This window comes from Arachis ipaensis, chromosome B1 (genome assembly GCF_059453495.1).
Source record: "Arachis ipaensis isolate K30076 ecotype BB chromosome B1, ASM5945349v1, whole genome shotgun sequence".
Lineage (NCBI taxonomy): Eukaryota > Viridiplantae > Streptophyta > Magnoliopsida > Fabales > Fabaceae > Arachis > Arachis ipaensis.
In genome coordinates, this window is record NC_142436.1 from 49,879,045 (window position 1) to 49,898,995 (window position 19,951).

A 19,951-nucleotide genomic window follows, 5' to 3' on the forward strand; every position below is an offset into this window, starting at 1 on the left:
TCCCCGGCAACGGCGCCAAAAACTTGATGTGCGGAAAACGATCCGACACAAAATTCACCGGCAAGTGCACCGAGTCGCATCAAGTAATAATAACTCATGGGAATGAGGTCGATCCCACAGGGATTGAAGGATTGAGCAATTTTAGTTTAGTGGTTAATTTAGTCAAGCGAATCAAAATTTGGTTGAGAGATTTGTGATTTGCAGAATTTAAATTGCATGGAAAGTAAAGGGAATGATTAATTTGCATGAAATTAAAGAGAACTGAAATTTAAAGTGCTGAATCTTAAAGAGCAAGAAATTAAAGAGCAGAAACTTAGAACGCAAAAAATGTAAATTGCAGAATCTTAGAGTGTAAGAAATGTAAATGGCTTGAATTGTAGAGGGAATTGGGAATTGGATTTGCAGGAATTTAACAAGGAAAAGAAAAATTCAATCACACAGAAGAGTGGAAGATGCCTTGGGTTGAATCGGATCTAAAACAGAAATATAAAAGAGCTTGAAAAGCAGTAAATAGAGAAATTGAAAATGGAAATCCAGATCTCAGGACTCAAGAGACTAGATAACCAAGTCTAGATCTCAATGCCTTCCTAGATCCAACAAGAGCAATTGCAAAGGAAATGAAGAAATGTAAATTGCAGAGAAAGTAGAAGAAGAAGCAATTAACAGAAACTGAAATTCAATTGTGTGGAAAATTAAACAAGATCCCAAGGTGAGATTGAAACAGAATTTCTTCAATTCTCCACCCAAGATCTGAAGCAAGAAAAGTAAAGAGTATTCAAGCAAGAACAAGGAAGAAGAGAGATCAATTCTCCTTCCCTAATTCTCTTGAATTCAAACAACAATCCAAAATGTAAAGGTGAGCTCTCTACAAAACTATCTAATCAAAACCGAAAAGAAAAGCTCTCCGAAAACTCCCTACGAAAACTAAAGAAAAGCTCCCCGAAAACTTAAATCCTAAGCTATTTATACACTTTCTTCAAATGGTCTTCAAGCTTTGAATTGGGCCTTTGCTCTTGATGAAATTGGGTTGATAGAGGCCTTGGTTGATTGCTCTTGGAGTTGGAGAGAGAACCGAAGTGAACCGGGTTGGGAATTATAAAAGCTTGAGTAAAAGTTTGAGTAAAAGTTTGAGGCAAACGTTGGCGCAAACTTTTTCTCTCCAGGGTGTTGATTTGTGATGCCAACGTTTGCCAAAAAGTTTGAGGCAAACGTTGGCTCAAGCTTTTCTCCCAAAAGTTTGAGCTAAAGTTTGAGGCAAACTTTTGCTCAAGCTTTTTATTCCCTGGTGTGTTTTCACTTATCCGAAAGTTTGAGCTAAAGTTTGAGGCAAACTTTTTGTTCTCTCTTGCTCCTAGCCATTCCTTCTTGCTTCAACCTTTCTCCAAGCTTTCTTCACCTATCATCAATCAACCAAACACATCAAAGCTATGCTCAAAATCATGAGTTTGTCATTCTTTCATAATATGTGGCAATTATAGCATAAATCCTCATGAAATTGCATTAATTCATCTATGGTTGATTAAATCAAAGGAAACATGGAAATCTACCCAATTGGCTTGCTTATGGCTCAAGAAAGTGCATAAATCAATTGAAAACAAAAGAAAAAAAGCTAGTGAAACTAGGCTAAGATGACTTGTCATCACTTATAATTTAGAGCCTTAATAATTTAAAAATAATTAGAATTTTATATGCTTTAATTTGAATATTAAGCTTTTGAACCTTATTTTATAAATAAAGAAAAATGAATTTATTTAATTCTAACTTTCATTGAATTAGTATTTATTTGAAAATAATTTGTAAGTTAATAATAAAATGGTATTTCAAAGATAATTATTTTATATTTAATTTGAATTTAAATTATTACTCTATCCTTTTATTTTTATTAAAATTATTATACTACCTTAACCCCAAAATTTCCAAAACAAACCCTAATCTACATACACTCTCCCAAACCCTAACACTACCTCACCCCACCCATTTCCAACCGCCACCCTTATTTTCCTTCACACACACACGCATGCACTGAAAAAAGAAAGAGACTAGCGAAGAAGAAGAAGAAGAGAAGAGAGGAAAGGGGGTTGTCCGTGTAATACACCAACTTTTGACACGTCATGACCGATGCCAAACGTTCAGGTGTTATTCGTTGTAAAGACCTACTTGACTCTAGACTCAGATTTTATAAACAAATGTTAATAAAAGCCTATATCGATTTAGCGTGACTAAACTATTAATCGTGAAACATCATTCAGTCACTCACAAGGTGATACTTAAAGCTATGTCATATATAAACACATGATAGCAGAAAATATGCATATCTATATTTTTACAAATATATACAGGAGTTAAGTTTGGGAAAACATGTCATCTATCAAAGTACCGAGTACTACACCAAGTTATATATATATATATATATATATATATATATATATATATATATATATATATATATATATATATATATATATATATATATATATATATATATATACATGAACAAAAGGAGAAAGATAGTCCCAACCCTCACATGGGTTTTTGAAGCTGGAACCGCACTATAAAAAGACCCCATTCCTCTAAAAAGAACTACAAAAGTGAGTAAAAGGTCTGCCATGTCTATCTTTGGCGTCATCTCTGAACATCTTTCAGGAAGGTGGTCCAAAGCGTGCTCCATATGAAGACTCCGTCCCGCGTCGGGTCCTCAAAGCTCAGGATAAAATGAAACTTAAAAAATTCCTCTACTGAACTCATCTGGGGAGGAGGAAGAAAGAAAGAAAGGAAGGGTGAGAACTTAGAGTTCTCAGCAAGGTAACAAGGAAACCTATGGTCTCTGTCTCTAAGTTGTCGTGAAACAGAAAAAGAACAAACACAGAACACAGGGCATAAACATACTTAGAACAAGTAAATAGTATAGACAATTAGGAAATGGCAATAAATAATTTATAGGAAGTTTATATGCGCAAACAAGATGATGTATGTCTGTTCCTAGCGCAGGCCATGAGCTCATGCATCGGTTGTCTACCCGCAACTTGTAACACCCTACCATGCAGAGCCTTATGCTTAAGTCATAAGATGAGGTGGCGAGGTATTACGACCTCTAAAAGTAAATTTATATATATAATAATTGTAAAAACTATTTTAACTAGGAGCCTTTGAAGAAAAAAGGGATAAAGCAAAATCATTAAATTGAAAAGCGCAACACTCACGAAGCGATAAAGTAAGCAAAGAAGATAAAGTAAGCTAACACGGATATATATACAATAGATAAGTGGAGATAATAAGTATCTAAATAAATACAGATAGCGAAAATAAGAACCCCGAGAGATAAGGATCTTCGCTAAGTCAGAAGCTTCCAGCATGCCTCAGCGAGGAGCCTTACGTCCTGCATCTGAAAACCACAAAATCTGCATGGTGAGAACCGTAGGTTCTCAGCATGGTAACAATGCCCATATATCTAACATATAATGTCCTAGGAAAGCCGAAGGCAATCCTAGAACTTGCAACAGATAATTAAAGCTTGTAAACATAACTAAACCATGGAAAGTAAAAGGGCAACTAACTAAGGGTCTTTGGTCTATTTAAAACTCCCCAATCCAACTCCTCTGAACCTTCCAACCGCCACCAGAACCAGTTGTTACAAACACATTTATTACAGACAAGAAAATCACAGGTAGAAAACATATACAGCAGATAAACACTTAGCAAGTAGTTATGCAGTCAATTAGGCATTCCTAATAGAACACACCAAACAATCACATAGATGCATATGATGCATGGTTGTCCTAGTGACTGATGAGTCTCGTCTGTCGGTTATAAAGCCAACCCGACAAGTCCTGGTAGCTAACCATTGGAGTGTCTCTCTATCGTGCATTAAATCACATTATCAATCAACAATCATGTACATTTTAACCCATTTTGTGTACGCAGTTCCCTTTTCACATACGCAAACGCGCCAAACAGAAGTGCATGTCTGCGTATGGGAATGTATGCGTATACAATGCAGCAACTGGAAAAAGCTGCTAAGTCCAGAATTTTCAGCTTGCACACCAAACTTTGATCGAGCATAACTTCCTCATTTTGAAATATTTTCCCTCCGTTCTTCAAACGGCATAAACATCTCGAACTAAATTTTTTTTCTAAATAAGTTTGATACAAATCGAAGGTCCGGAGATCAAGTTATGCTTCACCAAAGTTGGCCAAAATCACAATTTTCACCAAAAACCAACAAACCTCAATTTTCAAAACATACTCTTTTCAAACTCCTTTTAATTCAACCAAAACTTTACCAATTCAACCTCAACCACATTCCAACTTCCTTATTCATTCCACAACACATCAATTCTCTATTTCATCAATCTTAACTCAATAATCCAAGTTCACAATTCACAACATACATTATCAATTATTTGTGACAATTTCCATATCAACTTAAACAAAATCTCACTTCATCAGTAATCATGCATACCAACACAATCCCCATGGCTTATCAATAATTAGCATCAACCACAACCATCCAAGACCATTAACCACATAATCAACACAATCCACATCATTCAATCATCAACATCAATAATTCAATCCCTATCCTAGGCTCACTAGCCTAAGTTTTCACAAGACATTAGGAAACTGAAACTATACCTTGGCCGATTTCCCGCACAACCCAGAACACTCTCAATTCACTTATCCTCAAGCTTTTAAGGCCTCAACACCACATCAACAGATTTTTCCAGCATATAGCTCAACTTCCAAGCTTCCCAAAACCTCAATCAAGCTCCAATATACATACTTATACTACCTAACCCACAATATCACATTCAAACATAACAACTTAATACCCATACACAATAAATCAAGAATTCTACAAGGGTTGAGAATTTTTACCGTACCCTGATGCACGGAAAACTTGTCTCATAACAAATTTCCTTCGACAAGTGTACCGAATTTGTCGTCAAGTAAAAACTCACAATAGAGTGAGGTCGAATCCCACAAGGATTGATTGATCAAGAAACTTTAATTAGAGGAATGTTCTAGTTGAGCGAATCAGAAATTGAGTTGAGAATTGCAGAAATTTAAATTGCGGGAAAGTAAATGGTAGAAAGTAAATTGCAGAATCTTAAATGGGAATGGGGGAATTGCTCATAAATGTAAATGACAGAAATTAAAGAGAATGGGTAAGATCAAAAATGGGGAGTTCATTGGGCTTAGGAGATGTTGCATTCTTCGGATCAATCTCATTTTCATCTCTTCCTCAATCAATGCACTCATTGATCTCCTTGGCAATCTTAAGTGATTGAATTACAATTTCTTGTAATTGAATCTCTCAAATCTTGATCAATAGCCAATTCCTTGGTCAATTGCTCATGAGAAGAGATGAAGTATGGTCACTGATTATACCACATGCATTTCCCAAATCAAGCATTGAGAGGATTATAGTCACATATCCATCCAAACCCAATTTGGTCCAGCATGAGAAAGCATTTCTAGCTTGATCTCTTCATTCCTCTTTCAAGGTTCCGAAGAGATCCAAGTATGAATAGTTTCTTTTCCAAGATCACTACCCAATTGGATGAAGATCGAAAGCTTTCAAGTAAAATCAAGAGAAAAGATAGAAGAAGGATAATGAAAACTAGTATTGATCCATCAAATTACAACAGAGCTCCCTAACCCAATGAAAGGGGTTTAGTTGTTCATAGCTCTGGAAAATGAAAACAAAGATGGAGAATACATGATGAAAACTAGAAGTGCAGAGAAAGTAAATACAGAGAGTAGTTCTATGCCAAGAGGCTCCCTATAATTTCCAACTCCCTGGAACTCCCAAAATAATTCAAAGCTACTCCTATATATACTACTCTTCTCATCTTCTAGTTGGCTCTTCAAGTCTTGGGCCTTTGGATCTTGAGTTTGAAGCAGTTCTTTTCTTCATTTGGGCTTGGCTTTACTTGCAGAGAGAAAGTGTGAAGTGGGCAGAGACTTTAGCTTAGGGCGTTAGGGGTGTTAACGTTTAGTGAAAATATGAGTTCGAGAACGGTAGTGACAATCAACTTTCTCACTAACATTCCTAAGTAAAAGCCACATTAACTTCAATGTTAGTGGCACAAACGTTGCCACTAACGTTGCCTCTAGGTCCTTCGCACACGTTATTGGGACTTAACTTTCCCAATAACGTTGAAAAGCCCCCTTTGCTCCTACGTTAGAGCCCACGTTAACTTAGTTAACGTGGCTCTTTAACGTGGGCTTGCCATCCTTCGAGAACGTTAGTGACATTCAACATTGTCACTAACGTTCCAATGTGCCCCCATGTCTCACGTTAGAGCCCACGTTAACTTAGTTAACATGGCTCTTTAACGTGGCATTGCTTAGCCATCCCCAATGTTAGTGACAATGTTGAGTGTCACTAATGTTGGCTCATCATTTACTCATCCATATTAGCTTCCACGTTAACTAAGTTAACGTGGGAGTTAACGTGGCTCACAGTGACTTGTGTGGCTCCTTCCAACGTTAGTGACAATGTTGAGTGTCACTAACGTTGGCCATCACCTTCTTCTTTCACGTTAGCCTCCACGTTAACTAAGTTAACGTGGAAGTCAACGTGGCTCCTTGGGGTTGTGTGGTTGCTTCCAACGTTAGTGACAATGTTGGGTGTCACTAACGTTGTCGACCACCCTTGCCTCTTCACGTTAGCTCCCACGTTAACCAAGTTAACGTGGGAGTTAACGTGGCATTGTGCACTTAGGCCAACGTTAGTGACAATGTTGAATGTCACTAACGTTTGCTTCCTTTCCCCCTTTTAACGTTAGAGGCCACGTTAACTAAGTTAACGTGGACTCTAACATGGCCACTTATGAGCATTGGCCAACGTATAGTGATAATGTTAAGTGTCACTAACGTTGGCTCAAATTTCCTTCTTCACATTAGAGTTCACGTTAACTTAGTTAACGTGACTCTTAACGTGGGTAATGATGGCTTCGAGAGCGTTATTGGCAGTCACTTTTCTCATTAACTTTGCAAGTTACCTCCCATTCCTTGCTTCCTTTGGTCCTGAAATCAGGCAATAGAGTGCATCAAAGTTCTAGTCCAAGTCATGGGTAATGCAGCATACAATTTGTCACTAAACTCATGCAAAATCCTCATGAAATCATGTAAAATGCACAATATATGCTTGAATCTAGGTGTAAGTGAATATCTACCCAAAACTAGCTTATTTCCTAAGAAAATGCATGAAACTATCCTAAAAACAGTAAAGAAAAGGTCAGTGAAACTGGCCAAAATGCCCTGGAATCACAACACCAAACTTAAAGCTTGCTTGTCCCTAAGCAAGTTCTGGAACAAGAGAATGATGAATGGAATGCCAAGAGAAATGAGTCATTCTTGTGGAAGTTATGTCACTGATTTTATGGTGGTTTTATGCATAGAGACTTAGGTTCATTCCTTCACTGACTTTCAGACCTTTATCATGCCCTACAATACTCACTTTGCTTACATCCCATGAGACTTTTATTCATTGATCCTTTTATTGTCATTTCAGGGCTTATTGGTGTTCTTCAGGCTAAGTGCTCTGTAAGGGGGCAACTCTTTAAGATAAGCTTTGAGCCAATACTCCCGAACCAGTTGGTTTAAGGTGCTAGGTGTTGAGACACCCCTAAGGACTTACTCCCTCAAGTCTCTCCCCCATACATACACACCACAGGCATATAGTTTATTCATTTTCTTTTCTTGAGGCCTTGGTGTCCAGCACCTCTTTGGGTTACTAAATGTTCTGTGGTGAGGGTTACTCTTGATAGTGGACTTTCAGCTGATAATCCCGAGTTAGTTAACCCAAGTTACCAAGTGATAAGACACCCCTAAGAGCTTATTCATCCAAGTAGATCCCTCACACAGGAACACCACAGACACATGCCTCAAGATTTAAAACCATTGGTGCCTAGCCTTATTGCTTAGTCTTTTTCTTTTATTCCTCAACTTTGATTGTTCTTTCCCTTTTTCTTATTAGGATCTTCTTATTTATCTAGTCTCATGGGGTGTGTTTCAAGCATAATATTCATGACAGATAGTTGTCTTCCCACCTTATGGTTGAACCAACTTAGCTAACTTATGATCACACCAAAACCTCATGAATGCACTTCCATATTATGAACTCCACTCTGGTCTTTTTAAAACACACTCATTCTCTTTTTCATCTGATTTAAAGGGACAAACATACAATTAAGTAGGGAGATGATGTGGTAACATAAAGACTAGCACACAGAGACATTCTTCAACACCAAAAACTTAAAAGACATAATTGAAAAAGGTTCTAACTACGAGTATCTATTAATCAAAAGTGCATTTGGACTTCCAATTTTCAACAATTCTGAGTATAATGGAATTAAGTGACAATACAACCTTCGGGTGATGATTTCTAGTTGCTCTCTTTCTTTGTCATCATCCTAGTCCTTGCTACTTCACTTCCTTGGGTGAAGATGCACTATTTCCTCATAAGATTCCTGTAAAGTTATTGGAAGTTGCTTGTTCCCAAAGCACTTGAGACATAGTTAGCTTGTATGTGTGCTTGTGGCTGTTGAACTTACTTTGGTGTGCGAACACCAAACTTAGTTCCTTGCCCATTACAAAATATTGCATAAATGCAGAGAACCTCATATCTTGTTGTTAATATAACAATTATTACTAAAGTCTAACTACATCTAAGTGGTTTCCCTTGATTGGTTGGAGCTAGCAATGTGTTTTGGGAGTGGGGTGTAATTCTAATGTCTTTAGTGGAACACCAAACTTAGAATCACACTTTCACTCTTGACTTGTTTTGGTGTGGAACACCAAACTTAGCTCCTCGCAATACCAGGGGAAACAACTTGTGATCCTTATTGAAATATAGATGAAAAGGAAACTACCTGAGGTTGGGTTGCCTCCCAACAGAGCGCTCTTTTATCATCGCTAGCTCGACGGTTCCTCCTTTACTTGAGGTGGTAATTTACTCTGGAGTGTTCCCCCATGTTGCCCAGATAATGCTTGAGTCTTTGTCCATTCACTGTAAAAGTCCTTTCAGAGCCTTCATCCATGATTTCGATATGTCCATAAGGCGAAACTTTTGTGACAAGAAAAGGTCTGGACCACCTTGATTTGAGTTTTCCTAGGAATAGTCTCAATTTGGAATTGTGGAGGAGTACTCGTTGCCCCTTTTTGAAACTCCTAGGTGCAAGATGCAGGTCATGTCTTCTCTTTGCCTTCTCTTTATACATCTTGGTGTTTTCATAGGCTTGTGACCTGAATTCTTCCATCTCTTGCAGCTGCAAGATCCTCTTTGCACCAGCAGCAATGCTGTCAAAGTTTAGTATCTTGATAGCCCAGAAAGCCTTGTGCTCCAGCTCTAGTGGTAAGTGACAAGCTTTCCCATAAACCAGTTGATAAGGGGACATCCCCAGTGGTGTTTTGAATGCTATTCTGTATGCCCAAAGAGCATCATCCAACTTCTTCGACCAATCCTTTCTTGATGCACCCACAGTCTTTTCCAGAATCCTCTTTAGCTCTCTGTTGGATATCTCAGTTTGTCCACTTGTTTGGGGGTGATATGGTGTAGCTACCTTATGTTTTACCCCATATCGTAGGAGAAGAGCTTCTAGTGGTTTGTTACAAAAATGGCTCCCTCCATCACTGATGAGTGCTCGTGGGACTCCAAACCGGCTAAAGATATTCTTCCTGAGGAAGTTCATGACAACCTTGTTATCATTTGTTGGGGTTGCAATAGCCTCTACCCACTTGGAGACGTAATCTACTACCACCAAAATGTAATTATTTGCATATGAGGTTGGGAATGGTCCCATGAAATCAATTCCCCACACATCAAACAGTTCCAGTTCCAAGATGAAATTCTGTGGCATCTCATTTCTTTTGGACAAGTTTCCAGATCTTTGGCATTCATTGCAGCTCCTTACCAGTTATTTTGCATCTTTGAAAAGGGTAGGCCAAAAGAATCTACTTTGTAACACTTTTGCTGCAATTCTGTCTCCTCCAAAGTGTCCTCCATAACATGAGCCGTGGCAGTTCCATAGGACCTCTCGTCCTTCTTCTTCTGAAACACATCTTCTAAGGATCCTATCTGAACACTTCTTGAAGAGATATGGCTCATCCCAGACAAAGTATTTTGCATCATTCCTGAGCTTCCTTTTTTGATGTTTATTTATCTCTGGAGGTAATGCTCCAGATGCCTTGAAGTTGGCAATGTCTGCGAACCATGGTGCTTTGTGAATTGTCATCAACTGCTCATCCGGGAAGAGCTCGTTCACACTTGTATCATGTGCTCCACCTTTATCATGAGGGATCCTGGATAGGTGATCTGCTACCTTGTTTTCCACTCCTTTCTTGTCTCTGATTTCAATATTGAATTCCTGCAACAATAAGATCCATCTTATTAGTCTTGGTTTTGATTCTTGCTTGGCAAACAAATATTTAAGTGCTGTGTGATCTGTAAAAATAATCACTTTAGCACCAATTAGGTATGATCTAAACTTGTCAAATGCAAAAACTGTTGCTAGTAACTCCTTTTCAGTAGTGGTATAATTTCTTTGAGTATCATTAAGAACTTTGCTAGCATAGTATATCACATGGACTAAGTTGTCTTTCCTCTGTCCTAACACTGCCCCAACTGCAAAATCAGATGCATCACACATCAATTCAAACGGTAAATTCCAATCAGGTAGGGAAATGATAGGAGCAGAGGACAACCTCATTTTCAAATTTTCAAAGGCTAACATGCATGTTTCATCAAAGATGAATGGTGTATCAGATATAAGGAGATTGCTTAATGGCTTGACTATCTTTGAAAAATCTTTAATAAATCTTCTGTAGAAACCAGCATGCCCCAAAAAACTCCTAATTGCCCTGACATCACTGGGTGGAGGCAGTTTTTCAATGAGTTCTACTTTAGCTCTGTCAACCTCAATGCCTTGGTTAGAAACCTTGTGACCCAGGACTATTCCTCTTGTCACCATAAAGTGACATTTCTCCCAGTTCAAGACCAAATTAGTCTCTTGGCATCTTTTCAATACCAAGGCGAGGTGATGTAGACAACTAGGGAAGAAATCTCCGAATACCGAGAAATCATCCATAAAAACTTCAATGAATTTTTCTATCATATCTGAAAAGATAGAAAGCATGCAGCGTTGGAAAGTTGCAGGTGCATTACATAGCCCAAATGGCATGCGCATGTAGGCAAACACTCCATATGGGCAAGTGAATAAGGTTTTCTCTTGATCTCTGGGATCAACCACTATTTGGTTATATCCTGAATAACCGTCGAGAAAATAATAATATGCGTGCCCTGCAAGTCTTTCCAACATCTGATCCATGAATGGAAGGGGAAGTGGTCTTTTCGTGTAGCCTCATTGAGCTTCCTGTAGTCTATGCACATCCACCATCCTGTGACTGTCCTTGTAGGAATTAATTCGTTCTTCTCATTGGGAACCACGGTGATTCCTCCTTTTTTTGGGACAACATGCACGGGGCTAACCTAGGGGCTGTCTGAGATCGGGTAGATCACCCCTCCCTGCCATAACTTCATAACTTCTTTCTGTACTACTTCCTTCATGATAGGGTTCAACCTCCTTTGGGATTGAATGGATGGTTTGGCATCATCTTCCAGCAGTATCTTGTGCATGCATATGGCTGAACTTATCCCCTTTAGGTCAGCAAGAGTCCAACCAATGGCATCTTTGTGTTGTCGCAGTACTTTGAGCAATTCTTCCTCTTGATCTTGGCTGAGGCATAAACTTATGATCACTGGGTAACTTTCATGTTCTCCTAAGTATGCATATTTGAGAGTGGGTGGTAGTGCTTTAAGTTCAAGTTTGGGTGCTTCTGACTTTTTGTTTTCTTCCTTTGGTGCACCTTGTATATGAATCTCTGCTGTTGTAACCTCTTCACTTGATTCAGATTCCTCATCTACCAATCTCTCAGGTTCTTCAGATTCTTCTTCTTCAAAATTCTCTTGCACTTCCTCCTCAAGTACATCTAACCTCATGCATTCCCCCAATTATTCTGGTGGGTAACTCATGGCCTTGAACACATTGAATGTCATCTTTTCATTGTGTAGTCTTAAGGTAAGATCACCTTTTTGGACATCAATGACAGCTCCAGCGGTGGCCAAGAATGGCCTTCCCAGGATGATGGAAGCCTTGGCTTCCTCCTACATGTCCAGCACTACAAAGTCTGCTGGGAAGATAAAATCTCCCACTTTCACCAGCAAATCTTCTACGACGCCATGCGGGAACTTGAACGATCTGTCTGCTAACTGTAGGGCCATTTTTGTTGGTTTAGCCTCCTCTATCTTCATCTTCCTCATCATAGCTACTGACATCAAGTTGATGCTGGCTCCTAAGTCACAAAGGGCTTTCTCCACTGTGATTTCCCCTATAATGCAAGGGATCTGAAAACTCCCAGGATCCTTCAATTTCTGGGGCAGTTTGTGCTGAATGATAGCACTACATTCTTCTGTTAGTATCACGGTCTCGTTGTTCTTCCAACTTCTTTTCTTAGTCATGAGCTCCTTCAAGAACTTGGCGTAGAGTGGCATTTGTTCTATTGCTTCAGCAAAGGGTATGTTGATTTGCAACTTCTTGAAGATTTCCAAAAATCTCGAAAACTGATTGTCATCTCCCTTCTTCTTTAGTTGCTGAGGGTATGGGACTCTTGGGATGTTTGGTTTCAGCACTCCTCTCTCTTTTTGTGAACTCAAAGTCGAAATTTGAGATTCGTCCTGCTCTTCTTCCTCTTTATTTGAGTCCTCTTCTTGTGGCTTCTGGGGGTTTCCTTCAGTTCCTTCCCACTCCGAAGGGTGATAGCCTGACACTCCTCCCTTTTGGTTGAGTTAGTTTTACTGCGAAGGTTGTGGCTGGGAATTTGCTTGAATAAATAGCCAATTTGTGTCTTAAGTTTCTTGATGGCAGCATCCTGATTCTGCATATTTGACTGCACTTCCTCTCTGAATGCTTTACTGTCCTGGATGTCCTTGCATATATAATACTTGCTTGTCCCTAAGCAAGTCCTGAGTTATTTGAGAAGAAAGTATGAAACAGAAAGCAATTACATTGGCTAAATTAGCAAGCATTTGAAGTTCATCAAAAGGGTTTTATGCAGAAAGTTGCAGCATCACTTTTTCATTCTTATCAGGTAAGATTATCACTTTTTCATTGCATCCATCAAACACTGCTATGGCCTCTTGTTATTCTTATGTCCTTGGCACTTTTCTCTTCTTTGTTTTTCTTTTCTTTTTCTTAGAGCTCCTTTGCTCCTTGTTTGCTTAGTGTCATGTGTTGCACAAGCCTTTGACATTTTCTTTTTCTTATCAGTGCACTACACATATCCACTACAGGCATTTTAGTTCACATTTCTTCTTGAGACATTGGTGCCCAACACCTCTTTGTGTGACTAAATGTTTTGTATTTAGGTTGCTCTTGATAATGGACTTTTGGTTGATAATCCCGGGTTAGTTAACCCAAGTTACCAAGTGTTGAAACACTCCTCAGAACCTATTCATCCAAGCATATCCTTAATACATAAACACCACAGGCATTTGTCTCAGAAGTTCAAACCATTGGTGCCTAGCTTATTTTCTCAATTTTTTTGCTTTTTGGTTGCCCTTTTTCAGTGGCTTTTTCTTCTTCTTTTTCTTTCTTTTTCATGGCCAAAGACATTTATTCATCAAGATCCATAGACAGTTTTCAATTTCTACACAAAAAATGATAATTCTACACTCTATTTCCAGTGATCTGACTAAACAATCAAGCATGCATACCACCACTTAATTCTACTTGATTTGTCACTAATTGAGCCAAGTTACTTTTGTTCAAACTTTTCTTTTATTTTTGGAAACAGAACAAGCATGGCAAGCATTTGTTTAAGAAGGTGAAGTTATATCCAAACATCTAGGCATTCACTTTATTCAAAGCAATAAACAGACAAACATACTAGAACTTTCACATAAAACTTAAATGACTTATAATGAAAGAAAGCTCATAAAGGCACTTCACAAACTATTATTTGATTATTAAGGAACAAGACCACCTCTCATTTGTTGCTTGGTTCTTCTTGACTCTTGGGGTCCTGTTTCTTCTTGCTTCTTGTCTCTCTTTGACCACTTGTACTTCCTTTGTCTTTTTCATCCATTCTTATCCTTCCTTTTGTACCTGCACAAACAAACAACTTTGATATCATTTTTTTCGGTCCATGTGAATAATGAATAGTACTTGTACATGTTTTTCCTTCTTTTTGAATTGTAAATCAATGATTGACTTCCTGAGCTTATAGCCGTGACTCTTGTATCTATGCACACTTATTACTGGACACCAAACTTAGTGTTTGGTAATGTCTCCTGATGACATGAAATCCATGTTGGTTGTCCTTAATGAATGTGCATAATTCTAATAAATCATAGTCACTTTGGCTCTTTGATCCTAAACAATTTTACTACCTAAAGTAATTGAAATCAAAGTATTAAAACATGCAAATGGTATACTTGTCATGAATTTCTAAATCCAGAGGAACTTCTTGCTTTTCATTAACTGTGTTCAAAGAGGAACACCAAACTTAATGTTTGGTTGTGCACTTTGAATGAAAGATTGAATACAATTTGAATAAGATTTGGGGGTGCCTTCAGGCACACCAAACTTAGAGACCAATTGTATTTTACATGCAATGTTTAGTGCACTTTATCAACAGTTGTCTTGAGGATTCAAGTTCATGCATAAGAAACCATGCTTTATTAGATGCAGAGCAAAACAATAAAGAGTAAGGATACTAAAACATGGGTTGCCTCCCATGAAGCGCTTCTTTAACGTCACTAGCTTGACGGTTGTCCCTTGTTAGGGTGGATTGTAGTGCTTGATGTCTTCTCCTCTCACTATGAAAACGTCCCCATTTGATTCCTTCATGACTTCTAAATGTTCCATAGAAAGAACTTTCCTGATTGTGAACACTTGAGGGAGCTGGGAAGGAATGGTTTTGAGGCCAGGTGGGATTGGCAGATAATGACTTGATATCACTTTATCTCCCGAAGAGAAACCTTCAGTGGGAATTTTCTTGTTTCTCCACCCTCTTGGCAATTTCTTTACAATTCTTCCCTTTCTCTTGAGGATTTCTTCATTGACCCTTATGCCAGGAGGATCCTTCTGATCTGTTTCTATTGATTCTTGTGGCTTTAACTCTTGCAATTCTTGTTTTCCTTCCAAGGACTGTTTCAGAGTTTCAGCTGCTGGATTGCTTTCCTCCAAACACAGATGGCTACTATCATCCTTAGGCTTTTCAGGTTCTGGTTCAGGCTCAGATGCATGTTTGAAAACATTGAAAATGAGCTGTTCATCATGTATTCTCAAAATTAGCTCTCCTTGTTCTACATCTATGAGCGCTCTAGCAGTGGCTAGAAATGGCCTTCCCAGAATGATAGGGTGTAGGTAGCTTTCCTCCATGTCCAAAATGACAAAGTCTGTGGGGAAGAAATAATTTCCCACTTTCACCAGCACATTCTCAACTACCCCTTCAGCTTGCTTCTGAGTTTTGTCAGCCAGTTGTATGATTACATCAGTGGATCTCACCTCATTCAGTTGTAGCCTCTTCATAAGAGTCAGAGGCATCACATTTATGCTAGCTCCTAGATCACAGAATCCTTTGTCAATTTTTGTTTCCCCTATAATGCAGGGGATATGAAAACTTCCTGGGTCTGTTTTCTTAGAGACTATGTCCTTCTTGATGAGGGCACTGCATTCTTTGTTCATGATTACAGTTTGTCCTCCCTTCAAAACTCTTTTCTTGCTCAGCAATTCCTTTAAATACTTGATATGTGTAGGCATCTGCTGGAGAATCTCAAGGAAGGGAATATTGATATGGAGAGACTTAAATGTCTCTAAAAACCTTGAATAGGTTTTCCCTTTCTCACCTCCTCCTAACCTCTGAGGAAATGGTGCTTTTGGTTGGTATGTTTCCAGCATGCCTTTTTGCAGTTCCTTGGCTTGCTCAGTTTCACTTTCCTGCTTAGCTTCTTCCACACCTTCCTTCAAGATTTCTGGCTCCTGTTCTGAGGGTCTGATTCCTTCTTCTTCTGAGACTTCCTTCAATATGGTGATGGCCTTGCATTCTTCCCATCTCACTCCCTTTTGTTCCCCTTTAGGATTCTTTTCTGTGTCACTAGGGAACACTGCAGTTGATTTGGGGGCCTGTTGAGATAGCTCTCCTACTTGAGACTCCATCCTCTTGAGTTTTTCACCATGGTTCCTTAAGGTAGATCTCACATCATCCCTAAAGCTTTTCAACTCACTTATGTCCTGACCCATGTTTGCCAGCATTCCTTCTATCCTGTTTAATTGATCTTGAAATTGTTGGTTCGGATTAGGTTGGGTAGGTTGATTATTTTGGCCATGATATGATGGTTGGGAGTAAGTGTTTTGTGTGGCTTGGTATGATCTTTGGTTGGAGTTTTGGTATGTGGACTTGTTATGTTGGTTTTGCTGGTTTTCCCACCGAAAGTTTGGGTGGTTTTTCCAGCCTGGGTTGTAAGTGTTGGGATGTGGATCATATGGTTGCCTTTGTTGATTTCCTACATAATTGGCCTCTTCCCAATCACCTCCTTCAGTGCTTACTTCCTCCTGATCTTGTGTGTGTATTGCAGCCACTTGCTTTGTTTCTAATTTCCTGGTGAGCTCTGCTAGTTGCTTGGCAAACACCTTGTTTTGGGCTAAAATTGTATCAACATGGTTCAGCTCCATGACTCCCTTAGTGTTGTGTCTCTCTGAAGCATAGTAGTACTCATTCTCAGCCACTGTCTCAATCACTTCAATGGCTTCTTCCACAGTCTTTTTCCTGTTCAATGAACCTCCTGATGAATGGTCTACAGCCTTCCTTGATTCATAAGAAAGTCCATTATAGAAAATATGCAATTGCACCCAGTCATGGAACATGTCTGGTGGGCATTTCCTTGTCAAATCCTTGAATCTCTCCCATGCCTCGTAGAGAGTTTCACCATCTTGTTGTCTAAAAGTCTGAACCTCAGATCGAAGCCTATTGACCTTTTGTGGGGGGTAGAAACGTGCCAGAAACTTACTTTCCACCTCATCCCAGGTTGTTAGGCTCCCCTTTGGGAATGATTCCAGCCACTTAGCTGCCTTGTCCCTAAGTGAAAATGGGAACAAGAGCAGTTTATAGGTATCTTCCTGGACTCCATTGGACTTCACAGTGTCACAAATTCTCAGGAATTTTGTGAGATGTTGGTTTGGATCTTCATTAGCACTCCCACCAAATGAACAATGATCCTCCACAAGTGATATTAGCTGTGGTTTGAGTTCAAAATTGTTGGCTTGAATGGGTGGTTTCTGAATGCTGCTACCACAATTCCCAGAGGTTGGGTTTATGTATGAACCAAGAACCCTCCTCTCAGGAATGGCATTGTTTCCATCAGCCCTCTCATGGTTGTGAACTTCTCTATCCATGTTGAGATCTAAAGCTTCCTCAAAATTGTCCTCAGATTCTCCTTCAGATTCCTCTTCTCTCAGTACTCTCTTCCCTCTTGCTTCCCTTCTAAGTCTATGAAGGGTCCTCTCTGGTTCGGTATAATGAGGAGTTGATGTCTCTCCTCTCCTACCTGTCATACAAAAACACAACACAGGCAACAAACAAGTGAAATACTCTTGGTTAATGGAAGAGTATGGTTAGAGCAGTTGAGGAATTAATTCAAATAGTTAGTGAGTCAGTGAGTTAGTTGCTTGAATTTAAAGGCATAAAGAAAGAAAGCATGTAACAGAGTGCAGAAATTAAAATTCAACAAGTAACTTGAACTGAATTAACAAAGCAAGAAAGATGCTCAATCTAGTTAACTTCCAATTTGAGAATTGTCAATCGAAAACCAATCCCCGGCAACGGCGCCATAAACTTGATGTGCATAAACTTGATATGCTACGATTTAGGAAATTGCACGATCGGCAAAATTCCTTCCGGCAAGTGCACCGGTTATCGTCAAGTAAAAACTCACAATAGAGTGAGGTCGAATCCCACAAGGATTGGTTGAGTGAGCAATTCGGATTAGAAGTATGTTCTAGTTGAGCGGAATCAATATTTAGATGAGAATTGCGGAATGTAAAATTGCATGAATTAAAGAGCGAGAAGCTAAATTGCTGAAATTAAAAGGGATGGGGGTGATTGCATGAATTTAATTGCAGAATGTAAAGAGAAAGTGGTAAATCAGGAATGGGGAGTTCATTGGGTGTTAGGAGATATTGAGATCTCCGAATCAAAACAACTCTTATCCCTTCCTCAACCAATGCATTCATTGAATTTTGCTTGGCAATCTTATATGATTGGATCCCAATCCCTTGGCTCACCAATTCTCTCTAAAAACAAACAAATTCCCAATCCCTTGGTTTAAATGTTCATAAGAAGAGATGATGCTCGATCACTGATTATACCACACAGTTTCATGAACCACAATTTGGTAGGATTACATGTCACAATATCCATCCAAACCCCAATCCAATTCACTGTGAGAAAGCTTCTCTAGCATGAATCCTCCATTCCTTTCCCAAGGTTCCGAAGGATTTCAATTATGGGTAGTTTCTTTCCCAAGACAACTACCCAATGGAATTTGATCGAGAAGCTTTCTAACAAAATTCAAGAGAAAAGATTGAAGAAGAAGATAAAACTATTATTGATTCATTGAATTACAATAGAGCTCCCTAACCCAATGAAAGGGGTTTAGTGAGTCATAGCTCTGAATTCAATTCCAAAACTAAAAGAAAATGATCCAAAGTTCTCTCTCTCTCTCCCAGTCCCAACTAACTTAAATTCTATCCTATTTATACACTTTCTAAATTGAGCTTCTGTTGTGTTTCTTGGGCTTTGAGGCCTTTCCCTGATTTCCTTTTGCTTTGGGTTTATGGTCCATAATCCTGATGAGGCAGTGATCCAATTCTGTAACATTCATTGAGCAAACTTAGTGATAAATAAGTAATGACACAAGACTCAACAAATTTAAGCTCCAGACTCATCAATTCTTCAGGCCCAATCCCATAAACCATGATATTCAATTGGGTTTCATACCATAATACGTTTAAGTTAATGTTTGTGCTCAAATGCTAACTTAAACTTCAATATATTTGGCCCAGAAACCCCTTTCAAAAAGTGGCGTTTAAGTTGAAGTTTAAGTTTCAGTTTAAGGTTAAACTGAAACTTAACCGTGGAAATGAGAAAGCAACCCTGGAGGAGAGAAATAGTCGAACACGTTTAAGCTCCAGTTTAAGGTTAAACTGGAGCTTAAATGTGGAAATGCTCCTGGTGCCTTTCTTACTTCTGGCGTTTAACCTCCAGTTTAAGGTTAAACTGGAGGTTAAACGTGGAAATGCTTCTTGGTGAGAGATTGTGTCGAACACGTTTAAGCTCCAGTTTAAGGTTAAACTGGAGCTTAAACGTGGAAATGCTCCCTTGGTGAAATTCTCATTCTGGCGTTTAACTTCCAGTTTAAGGTTAAACTGGAGGTTAAACGCCAGTTCCAGCATTTCTTAGCCTTCATGATTCTGGCGTTTAAGCTCCAGTTTAGGCTTAAACTAGAACTTAAACGCCATTTCCAGCATTATATGGCTTGGTAGTTTAAGTTCCAGTTTAAGCTTAAACTGGAACTTAAACTCCACATGTGATATTCAAACTTCCTTTATTGATTTTGTTGCTTCCTTGCCTAGCCTCTTCTTCCCTGAAATCATCCAAACAATTGCATCAAAGTCTTGCAAAATTTCATGAGAAATCTTCCATTCATAGCATTCAAGTAATATAACTAAAAACTCATGGAATTTGCATCAAAATCATACTGTTTGGATGGTTCATTGCTTTGTTATTCATTTAACCATTCTTGGTTACTTTAGGCTCAAGAAAATGCATAAAACAACTAAAACTAACAGAAAAATGCTAGTGAAACTAGCCTAAGATGCCTTGGCAT

General features: G+C 38.8%; 1 non-coding gene across 1 annotated transcript; it reads left to right on the forward strand.

Annotated features, from left to right (window-relative positions):
• The first annotated feature begins 16,929 nt into the window (after positions 1 to 16,929).
• On the forward strand, positions 16,930 to 17,033 carry LOC148576501 (small nucleolar RNA R71). The gene has a single exon (XR_015903003.1). It is a non-coding gene; the product is annotated as a small nucleolar RNA R71 (small nucleolar RNA).
• The last annotated feature ends 2,918 nt before the right edge of the window (positions 17,034 to 19,951 follow it).